The sequence below is a fragment of the Anolis carolinensis genome, chromosome 1 (genome assembly GCF_035594765.1).
Source record: "Anolis carolinensis isolate JA03-04 chromosome 1, rAnoCar3.1.pri, whole genome shotgun sequence".
In the NCBI taxonomy this organism is placed as follows: Eukaryota; Metazoa; Chordata; class Lepidosauria; order Squamata; family Dactyloidae; genus Anolis; species Anolis carolinensis.
Window position 1 is genome coordinate 333061368 of NC_085841.1, and position 12270 is coordinate 333073637.

Below are 12270 nucleotides of genomic sequence, written 5' to 3' on the forward strand. Positions count from 1 at the left end.
CTACTAAAGGTCTGATTCTAAGAATAAGTTCTTAATTTTAATAAATAATGTTGAATGTGGCCCTTACTCATATAAGGCAAAGGAGGTTTGAGAGCCACCCATTTTGCTATTGTGTTCATCTTAATGGAGGCAAAGAAATGATGGTGGTAGCAAAATGTCTTCATAAAGGAGCCGAAAAGGTAAGTCCACATGGACTGCTCTCAACCTTTCCAGCTGGGGTCTGCAAAAAGGTAAGTTCCACCATGTGTTCTTGTGTCTGCTAACATTTGCTTACAGTTGGACTATGCATTAGGAGTGGTGTTTTCTTTTAAATCGCAGGTCACTGTCTTGTTCTAATAATGTACGCAGTCTTTCTAGAAATATAATTCATTGTACACAGAACAGTAAAAAAAAGAGGTGTTACACAAGACATTGAGTAAACTAGGCTACATTATATGTCAATTGATGATCTTCAAGGAGGGAGACTTGTGTAGGCAATGATTTTCCAGAGTGAATCTACACCTTAAAGACTGTATATTATCTCTTCTTCAGGCCCACATTCATGTTTGTGTTTGTGTGGATATCCCATGTTATTCACATCCACTGCCTGAAATCTCTGAATGACTGACATAAGTTACTTCCCAATCCCTATCATGGGGCTTGAATCTCTAAGCTTCTGGGCTTGGGAATCACCATTCACCATAAAGTTGCCTGTGGGTACTCAAAAACTCCTAAGTCATCTAAATTCCTACACAGCTCTGCCAAATTAAATGTGTCTGAATCAATCTCTAATAATTAACATCTGTAAGAAATGTTAATTCATTCATTTGATTAAAGTTCAGTTCTGTCGATAAGAAATGCAGTGCTTCAACTAAATTCCACAAAGGAGTCCCTCTACTTATTTAAAGTAGAACAAAGCCCCCAAATTCTTATATTGCCCCAAAGTTGCCAGTTAAATCTATTAGTAAGCACAGGAAAGGTGGGTGGAAACAGGAATTTGAAAGATATGGGGAGTTGTGTGAAGCAAAGATGTAGAGCAGGACTGGGCAAAGCATGGCCAACAGGCTACATGAATCCCTCAATCCTCCCCCCCCCCCCCAATGACATAGATAACACGACCACCGGCAATAACATTTCCGGAAACCCCAAACCTCAGAAGCCAAAACAATCAGTCCAAAATAAGTCAGAAGAAGAAATGATGCTATTGATTTTCTGTTTCTATTTTGCCCTTTTTTTTGGCTTCTAGGAGCTGCAAGATTTGTGGGTGCCTTGTTTTGCAGTGGGGCCAGGTTGGGCAGAAAAATCATGAGAGTTTTGCTGTTGTAAGAGGTCTGGGGGCTTTGGCACACCGGTGAGGCCTTCTAGGAATGCAGTAAGGTTCAAGATTCACACTGACTCCTCCTTCTCCCACCCCAATTTTGAGCCTTACATGAATTCAGTCTCTAGCCAACAGAGAGTATGTGTGGTCTCATGCAATTTCAACATGTATTTTCCTCTTTTCCAAGTATTGATCTGCTGGGATATCTGTTCCTGGAAATGAATATAGATGTAATATACTTTGCAGCTGGGATACATCTCAGGATTTTGAAAACTGTGACTAGAAAAATGCACATATTTTGAAAACATGAACAGAAAACTACATGCATTAAGAATGTATGTAATTGTTGCTAGTCAGTTGGGAGGTGAATGCAAACCACTGGCATAATTTGTTAAGCGAGTTAAAATGTGCAGGTTCTTTTCCATAGGAAACATACACATTGCATAGAAGCAAAAGGGACCAATTGGTAGAGCAGGGAAAAGAGGAAGTCTGTTTGAATGGACTTATCAGATATACATAGTCCTAGTTTTGGGGATCCTTTCATTTAGTTTCACAACTGATTTATAATATATTCTACATTACTCATAGATGCAAATAAATAATACATATGTTAGTGTTTGGAAAAGTTTGGTTATGACACAGCTTGATATACATTTTCTTTTTTCTGTTGGTTAAAATTGAAACCAGGTGGAATATTAAAAGATATTATAGTGGCGGTGCCTGAAATCTCCCCACCCCTCTTTAGAATTGATCAACTGTTTATGTGAGAGTCTTGTGAAAACAAAGAAACACGTATTTTAGACAGATATTTGGTGAAAATATTGTTTAACCTCTTAGTTAAGCATTACTTAGTTTTCTTCTTATTTGTTGTATTTTCCATATGCTCAGATTATAGTCTATAATACATTGTTGACTGCTATTGCTAGAACAGGTTTTCATTCAGCCAACCAGCGGAAAAATCAAAATGTGCCTGTATCTTCTCCTTGTATTCAGATACATTTCTATGCAAGATTCCATCCTCAGAGAAAGGGAGGTGTTTGAGTGTTACACTGGTGGTGGGACTTCCATTAGTCTGTGGTCCCGTGCCATGCTTTATCAGTAACGTCTGATAAAATGGATGACATTAGTCATTCAAATGCATTATATCTTGTGCCATTGTTGCCTTCTATTATGTCACCTAACACTGGCATTAGTCACACCCACATAATTTAGGTCAGGAATAGAAATAATATACAGACAGCCTACTATATTGGCTAGGGTTACAGGCACAAGACCACTGCAGAAGGGCAAAAACACAAAAACAAAACACACACACACACACACACAAATAAAAAACCCAATCTTTTTTTTAACCTGAGATAATACATCTAGGAATCTGGCATAACACTGTGGTCAATGTCTGCCAGAGAACCTAGAGATTTCTTAAAAATAGCATTTTAATCAAATCTGTGAATCATCAAATTTGCCAAAGTTAAACCTGATAATGTCAAGTGTTGAATGTAATTAGGGATTTAGTGGACAGGATGTTTAAAGCCAAATTGGTCTAGATCAACATTAGATCAGTGATAGACATGGAATATGGAATATGGATTCACTGTGGAATCCAGTTGGGATTCCCTATCAAATTTTAAAATAGGTTCAGGCTTCAGTGTATTGGATCAACTTCTGCAAGGCCTAAGGATACCACAGATATTTCCTAGGCCATAGTGTGCATACTTGTATGCTACAATGTTATGAAACATCAATTATATTATTTATCCAGGTGGTTTAAGAGAACCTGCAACATGAAGAGGTATATCTCCCAGTTACAGTAGGTTGTAGTTCAAATGCTCTTTCAAGACCAGAAACACAATTAGAGGGAATTTGGCAACACATCTCAAGGGGAACAGTGTCAGCACCTTCTGTATTTCAGTTCACAAGAATGTCTGTATTATAGACTTCAGTATTTTTTTCAGTATATTTCTCATTATCTTTCTACTACGTTATTATGTCAGGTGTGCAAAACATTTGTATTCTCCCATCCTTGTTTGGAACCTCTCAGCAAACTAGTGACAGAATTCAAACTGAGGATATGCATGTTCATAAACATGCCTGCTGCTATTGGGATATTTCCTCTATCCTTGTACTGGGTGACCTCTATAATTCCATTGCCAATGCATTTTAGCTTGATTTAACTTGCAAACTTCCTTTTCATTGCTGGTATTTAATTACTACCAACTCATTTCTAATGTGCTCAACTTATTACTTATTGGTACCAAAAGCAATAAGCATGGATAGTTGTGGCATGGAGAAAATAAATCTTCACATGCTTCATTAACTGTGTGTGAATAAACCTATTAGCTGCTAAATTTTATCCCGTTGCGGTCTCCAGGGCTGTTCATAAAACTGATTAGAAATATCCAGTTTACTTGAAAGAGATTTAATTCACATCATGTGAATTATGCCTAAGCAGAACATGGCACATCCTTGCCCTACTCTCAGTTTTCTTTGGTTCTTTCATTCCTTCTCCCATCCCCTTCTCTGCTGCCACTGGGTCGCTTCTTGCACTAAGAATATTTAATCTATTGTCTGTCTATCTATCTATCTATCTATCTATCTATCTATCTATCTATCTATCTATCTATCTATCTATCTATCATCTATTTGTCATTAGTGGGGGATAGACTTCTTGAAAAGTCTGGGTAATAGCAGTGGTGCTCTTTATCTGACAACCTCCTTGGATGGCTTTCTATTTCTCTCTCCTGCTCTTTTACAATTGACAGGGGAGGCAACTCCTTGCATTGCTTACAGTGTCATGAAGCATTTCCCAGATCTCCCCATTGAGTACACATCCCAGAATGCTATGGGGAATGACCTGGGAAGGGGCAGGATTTTATTGAAAGTGATACTGACTAGGATGTCCTGACCCATATGGCATAAGAGCAAGCCTTGAGCCTTCAGTGAGGCACTGTGACATATTCTAGTGGCTCCGTCTAGCAGTTAATAATGTGGTAGGAAGAATCCAAATAAGTCACAGGCCCACACTATCCTATAAACAGGGTCTAGCAAAAGAAAATTATGGACATGATCACATGAGATGTGCAAGCCACATTGGAAGCTACCTAGGCACTGATGGAAAAATGTATTATCACATGGTGTCATTGTAAATTTGGTGCAAACTAATCTTCAGCTTGTGTTTAAACAGCCATTTTTGAAAACAGGCAACCCTCTTTTTAGGACTGCTCACCGTGTTTTCAAGGAATCTTCAGAAGTGTTTTCTGCCACATGGTAATGTGAAGCCACTTCTGCAGTGACTATTGTGGGCATGTTGTGGGTGTTCCTTTTTTCCGCTGTGGTTCCCTGATTCCAGTCTATTGCCATGTTCCTTCCAGTAGGCTGACAGAGAAGATCTCTGGCTGCAAAGCCAAATGTTTCCCCTTTCTCCCCGACTGCCTCCTTTAAAAAATGTTGTCTTAATTCAAGGAACAACACCACTCTGTAGCTGTACCAAGCCACAGATATGGATTTTACTTCTTAATTAAACATTCCCTTTCTTTACAAGGCAAAGCCTCCAGGAGAACATCTCCCACGTGCATGATTTTGTGTTGCTGAACAAGGTTGCAAAGTCAAAACTACACCTTCTCCTTGCAAAATACACAAAATAGGAGAAGGCTTTTAATTTCAAAATGCTTATTTAGTTTTTAATACATATTTTAATTGTTCATATGGACATTGAAAATATGGAAGTACAGAGGTGTGAAGCTGCAAATTTCTCACAGAACCAAAGACTGGTTTTGTGAGACTGTGAACTCTTGGAATTTCACAATTTTCATAGAAAAAAAATTGAGGCATGTACAAAGTCAGAGAATGCACAATTTGGGAGGTATTACATATCCACAGCTGGTTTCAATAAGGCTTTGTGGGATAGAAGAGGGGTCAGACAGGTGGGCTTATGATGAGAGAACCTATTTTAGGAGTCTCATGTGATAATGTCCCAAACCTTATCTTCCTAGGGATAAATAGTTTTGCTTGCACATATCTATTCATAATAAAGAAAGGTTTATTTTGTTCAAAAGAAGGTAAAGAAAGAGCACTACATGGAATCAGAAACTTTTGAGCATCCCACGAGATCTACACATGTTTCATGGAGGGGAAGGGAGGTGAGGAAGAAAGAGAGAGTGGTGAGAGCAGATGATATTCCAGAGAATAAAGGACAGCTGTGTGATGCATATTAAAGCAAGTGGGTATGGGCAATCACACAAAACAAGCAGGTTTTTGTGAACATAATGTGACTAAACTACTAGAAAGTGACATGGTCTTCAAATACTAGTGAGCATAGAAATAGAAAGGATGTAAATTCCAACAATTCTTAAAAATATGCAACCTCAAAAATAGGAAAAAATGGGAAGATCTTCAGTCATCGTATCAGGTTAAGTAAGGTAAATGTCAATCCCTACTCTCAAGCAGGTGAATATTCTTTTTTCACAGGAAATCAGTAGAAAGGCCCTTTAGCTATTGCTGTATATTACTTCTACTATGGAAGAATTGGGGAAAGAGGAAACCTATTGTGGATTTTAAAAAAATATCCCTGGGGCAGTATTAAAGCTGACTTGTCAGTCTTGCTGCTGAGCCTCAATGCCTGCTTTTCCTCTTACAATTGTACAGCAATCTTTAGAAAACACTATGCTTTTCACATGCACAGCCTCATGTGCCAAAGAAGATCCATGCCTTCTAGTACTCAAATAGCCTGAGGGTTATCTAAATTCCTCTCAGCAAGCAGAACAGCACCTTTCAGCAGATGCAAAGTCTTTGACTGGGATGTAGAACAAGAAGTAGACTTTGGAAGCAGGTCTACTAGATATAAGATCTATAAATAATAAAGATTAGCATCAGAAAATAAGGGGTTTTTTTCCAATAAAATGTTCATCAATAAAAATTGGGGAAAGCCTTCTAAGCTTACTTATTCCATAAGCCTGAATCCCAGTTTGGAATGACAGGAATAGGTTTTGTGAGCTACCCTTCAAAGTGAAGCATGGAATGGAGAGAGTCTTCTGTCACATTTTGAAGTGTGTTGGAAAGACCCGCATCTTCAGTCTTCGGCTGGTTTGGACCTGGCTTTTACAAACTTGCTCTACATTCTGAAAACCACTGTTCCATTATGCATGTGCATAATTCCATTACTGGATTTCTTAGCATTATCAGCTATTTATCTAAGTCCACACAAATGTAAATTGAGTGAAAGATCATACAGGAGTCCAGACATCATCCAATATCCACCTTTAAAAAGACTTCAGAATTCACTCTCCGTTGATGAAATCATGAAACAAATCTATGATATAAATAGTAATAGGATACTTTTAAACAAAAGAAACAAGGAGATTGTCATGAGGTGTAGATCTCATATTGAGACAAGTCCCTTGGGAGCCTTTTTAATAATAAATTGACAGAAAAATAATAACAGAGGCAGATTAGGATTACAGATCTAGGAGCAAATTTATTATCCAACCTGCCTAATGTGCTAATTATTACTTTTCATTGTTAAATGAAAAGGAAAATACAATTTTGCTATTACAGAGATATATCTCTATGGAAAGCTCTGCTGGATATCAATAGAATAAGATTGTTACTGGAGAGTAGGCATGTGCACAAAATTCATTCCTCCCATTTCTACCATTTCTTTCGTGTCTTCCGTTTCTACAGAAGCATGAAATGAAAAGCCCTCTCACCACATGAAAATCTGCTCGACATGAAAGCCTGCTTTCGTGTGCATCTCAACTTGCCTCCTTGCCTTGGAAAGAGAGAGAGTGTGTGCCGGGGTTTTCAGGCAGGCAGGTCCAGAGCTTGGCTGCAGATGCGCTCCAGGCCTGCATGCATGCTCTGCCATGCACACACTCTCTTTCCAAGGAGAGTGTGTGGGGTGGGGTGAGCAGGAGGAGAGGTCCGGAGTGGAGCTCAGCTGCAGGCACACTCCACCTGCAGGCCCCACCACACATGCACTCTCTTTCCAAGGAGAGTGTGTGTGTGGTTGAGAGTTCAGGCAGGCCTGAAAGCATGTGTCTGCCAGTTCCTAAAACTGAGCCCTTCTTACTCTATAGTAGAAACAGCAGGTGCCAGGTAAGAAGAACGCACGCCAGGAAGGGGAGCCAGTAAGTGGGAAGCCCCCTCCCAATAAGGGCCTGATTTTTGGGCCCCGAAATAAAAGAACCAAAACCAACCCTCCCAATTTTGGAGGCTTACAAAAATGGATCAGGGCCCCCAACGAAAGTCAGGACACAAAACAAGACAACGTTTCCCCCCAAATGCATATCCCTACAGGGGAGTATTGTATTAGGCTGAGCTGTGAAGGACTGTGAGCTGGACACAAAATATTTTATTTATTTATTTATTTATTTATTTATTTATTTATTTCAGTTATAACAATTTTAATCCCAAAAATTGAAATTAGATCTTCAAATTTGCAAAGCAAGTGGGTTACCATTGAGTTACAATCCCTCTCTTAGGGCTCTTCCACAAAAGCATATAACCCAGAATATCAAGGCAGAAAATGCCACAATACCTGCTTTGAACTGGGATATCTGAGTCCACAGTGCCATATAATCCAATTCAAAACAGATAATGTGGGATTTTATTCAGCTGTGTGGAAGGGGCCTTAGAGTCAAGCCAACCTATGTACAATCTGTGGCAGTGATGCTATGAAACCAAAGCAGTACAGGAACAGAATGGGAACAGCCTGGAAGGAACCTGTGGTGTGCAGGGAAAGTGCCTTTTAGATGCTGATAATAACAAGCAGTTTTAACTTGGTTGTTAGGAAATATTGACCTGCTCTGGGGAATGATGCTAGGAGATTCTGATGGCTTGTTCATTCCTTTGGCCACAGTGGAGTGATGACACAGTCCTCTAACCTCACTTCAATTCAGTATCTGGTAAAATTCACATACTTACTTCAGCTCAGTAGGGAATTTGCAATGGAAGAAAAATCCGCAACACAAGTCAATCGTTCCTATCCCTTGTTATATTCTGCACTCCCTCATTTCTCCCTACCCACTGTAGCACAACACTCCCAGGATTATCTAATATTTCACTCAATGCAGCAAGCAAGCCTGTCACCTGTCATTCCCTCTAGCCTGGGGCGGAGACCTGTATTGATTGGAAGTGGCAGGTTTCCTTTATAACTCAATTTTGATGTTCAGAATTACTCTGCTCATGCCACTAAAATTGTGACACCCCTCCTAGTTTGAGTAATACAACCATCAGTGGTAGTGCTTATGACATGGCTTAGATTAGATGGAGTTGGTTTGATTTGTGTAAGTGTCAGAGTTTCCCAGACAGTAACGTTAAATAACTGCATATGCTATAGCAGGGATTTTCAAAGCTCACTGTTGTAGCTCTTGTGAGAAATATGTTCAGTGAAGCTTAATTGTTTTCTACATTCTTTTTTTTCCTGCTGACCACCAGATGGCTCAGGAATTCATGGGTGGGAAGCTGAAAGAAAAAAGCTTTCCCAAAGCTTTCACTCTTGCCAAGAGATTATAGGCTGCTTCTGTGTAACCATTTCAAGCTGGAGAAGAAATCCACTCGCCTGTGTTCATTGTTGAAGTTTTGTTCATTGCTTTATAGGGGCCAGAACAAGTCCAGATGGCAGCTCTTCTGGTTGAGATGGTGTAGAAATATGTTGTTCAGATCTTCTACAGTTTCATACAAATGATGAGAAGTGAAATGATACAATACAAAGGAAATGGCTGTTCCAAACTCATTTGTGAAGTAGGAATTTTTCATCCAATGTACAGATCTGTACCTTAGGGAAGACTGAACACAAAGTTGCATGTATTAAAAGAAATGTGTTTAAAAATAGAAAGACAGAATTCTGTTCCATGCAGGGTGTAGGGGAGATTTAGGCTACCAGGCAGTTATATGCTAATGTGCATGCTATTAAACACTGGAGCCTCAATTTATTTGCTTTTCAGTAATGAGGTCTGCAAACATCAGATTGAATAGGACCCACAGATCTTACATATTCCACTAAGCATCTCCCCAACAAAACAAAAAAATCTAAGCTAGAGAAAGGAAATCTACTCTGGAGTTTAGATTGAATTTGATGGACATTTTGCCATTAACCAGAGATTCAGATTGGAGCTTCATTACAGTGCAGGCCCCTTAAATGAAAAAGGGGCTAGATCAGGCATGGGCAAACTTCAGCCCTTCAGGTGTTTTGGACTTCAACTTCTACAATTCCTAACAGCCTACTGGCTATTAGAAACTGTGGGAGTTGAAGTCCAAAACACTTAGAGGGCTGAAGTTTGTCCATGCCTGGGTTAGATCTTGAGTTTAGTTCTAATTTGAATGCTTCTGAAACGACACATTTCCAGCCTGTAAATATGATGTACTCTCCAAGGTGCTGAAGTTAGTCCCTCACCTAAAACAGCTTACTTGACTGCAGTATAAATACTAGGCTTGCTCAAATAATTCGATTTCCCCGTTACCCGTTATTAATTCGTTATTTTCGTTTGTTTTGAAGCAATATACGGCCTTGATTGTCCACACGTCTGGATATCGCGGTTTCGAATCGCGAGAGGCCGTTTTTTTTTATTCCGTCGTTTTTTTCGTTAGGAAAAAAAAGCTTTTGCAAATCACCCAAACTCCCACCATTCAGGCCCTTTCCTTTTGCCCCTCAGCAAAAAGGGCTCAGCCAATGGGAGGGGGCGAGGGGGAAGGAGGCCGAGGAGGAGGAGGAAGACGGAGGGGGGAAATGGCCGCCGCCGCCGCCTCGCCTCAGCTCAGGCCTGGTGTCTCTCTGTGAGGCGGGAAGGCGGCAGATGGAGCCGGGAATGGAGAGACCGAGAGAGACAGAGAGGGGCCCGGCGGTGAGGTTTTGACGTCTGTGCGAAGCTAGGCAAGTGGGGTTTATATATCTGTGGAAGGTCCAGGGTGGGAGAAAGAACTCTTGTCTGTGGGAGGCAAGTGTGAATGTTGCAATTGGTCACCTTGATTAGCATTGAATAGCCTTGCAGCTTCAAAGCCTGGCTGCTTCCTACCTGGGGGAATCCTTTGTTGGGAGGTATTAGCTGGCCCTGATTGTTTCCTGTCTGGAATTCCCATTTTCTGGGTGTTGTTCTTTTACTGTCCTGATTTTAGCTTTTCTGTAGCTAAAAATGCATATAAAATTGATTCTATAGGGAGGATAAATGATTGGATTTCAACTCCTACAGCTTGGCTTTCTCTGCCAATAATGGTACCCATCTTGGATATTGTAAGGGATTTATTATTATTATTATTATTATTATTATTATTATTATTATTATTATTAGACCTTGCTCCCAGGAAGGTGCCTTCGCTGTGGCTCCCAACTTATCTATCTACCTTTCCACATATTCTCCACATTGTGTGTATGTGTATGTATATTATATATATATATACATGAGCCCCGATGGCGAAGTGTGTTAAAGCACTGAGCTGCTGAACTTGCAGACCGAAAGGTCCCAGGTTCAAATTCCGGGAGCAGAGTGAGTGCCCGCTGTTAGCTCCAGCTTCTGCCAACCTAGCAGCTTGAAAACATGCCAATGTGAGTAGATCAATAGGTACCACTCTGGCGGGAAGGTAATGGCACTCCATGTAGTCATGCCGGCCACATGACCTTGGAGGTGTCTATGGACAACACTGGCTCTTGGGCTTAGAAATGGAGATGAGCACCAACCCCCAGAGTCAGACATGACTGAACTTAACGTCAAGGGATACCTTTACCTTTACCTATACACACACACACACACACACACACACACACACACACATATGCAGGGACTATATATATATACACAGTATATATCACACACACACCAATTTAACAAAGTTTCAGCCACAAAAACAAAGTTTCTGAAGTAGAACAATGATTTTCACAGTAAAGACAACCCAATTTAACAGGAAATAAGACTTTCAAACCAGGAACAGATTTCTGCAATTATTAAAAAATGGTTTATTATAAAAGCTATGAAAATTCGCCAAAAATCAGAGGATAAGGGAAATGTTCCAAATTTTGGTGAGCTATCAGTGTTAAATGTGTTCTACCACTGTACCAAGTTTGAAGAAGATCACTCAAAAAATGAGGGTGGGAGAGTCCTGTAAAGTCCTCTCCCTCTGTGCTGTTTTTGGGAATTGCGCATGCGCGTCCGCCATTAACGAATTAATTTAGAAAATAACGAATTTTCGTTAATTTTGAAATTTTTGGGGGGCAAAATTCAGAAATACCTTCAAAAACGAAACGCTGCCCCCCTCTACTTTTGCAACGAGTTTAGAATCAAATTTTTCGTGGATCGATCAAGCCTAATAAATACTGTAACTGCCACACACAAATTGTTCCTTTCAAAAAGAGCAGACCTTTCAAATGGACATGAGACCATCATCACAAAAGAAAGATGGCCAGGGGCCAATTCATCTTCCCTGTGTTCCTTCTTTCTGACTTAATTGCTTCACTTGGCCCAATAAAAGCTGGTGTCAGGTTTGCTGATTTCTCATAACTATCTGTCATAGCAGCTACTTTTTGCCTCCAAATTGAACTAAATGACCTTCCAACTGCTACATCTCTGTCCTGCTGATCTCAGGTGAATGATGAAGATGGATGACAGGCATCACAGACCATCAGTCATGTGATTGGTAGGGCTCTAGGAACCATCTGTGCCTTTTATAGTTCATCTGCCACAGATCTTTCCTCAAGTGAATGGAAAACTGAAAAATACTACAGAGGACAGTAAAATTTAAAATATATATAAATAGCTCAGATCAACTGTGCATGTCCTGCCAACTTTGAACAGAATAACTGCTGACTACTATACCTGAGACCTAAATATCGATTTGATCAGTATGCATTAGCAATCTAGAGAATTATAAATTGATAATGCTCAAGATCCTGCAAGGTAGACTCCAGCAATACATGGAGTGAGAGTTGCCAGATGTACAAGCTGGGTTTAGAAAAGGCAGAGGAACCAGAGACCAAACTGCCAATA

The 12270-nt window shown here is 40.0% G+C and overlaps 2 protein-coding genes across 36 annotated transcripts in view; both read left to right on the top strand.

The window, feature by feature from the left end:
* nrxn3 (neurexin 3) overlaps positions 1 to 12270 on the top strand; it is a 1581531-nt gene that overhangs the window by 660680 nt on the left and 908581 nt on the right. The gene's annotated exons all lie outside the window — the stretch shown is intronic.
* Positions 1 to 12270, top strand: part of LOC134295458 (uncharacterized) — a 411762-nt gene that overhangs the window by 57071 nt on the left and 342421 nt on the right. The window lies entirely within an intron of this gene.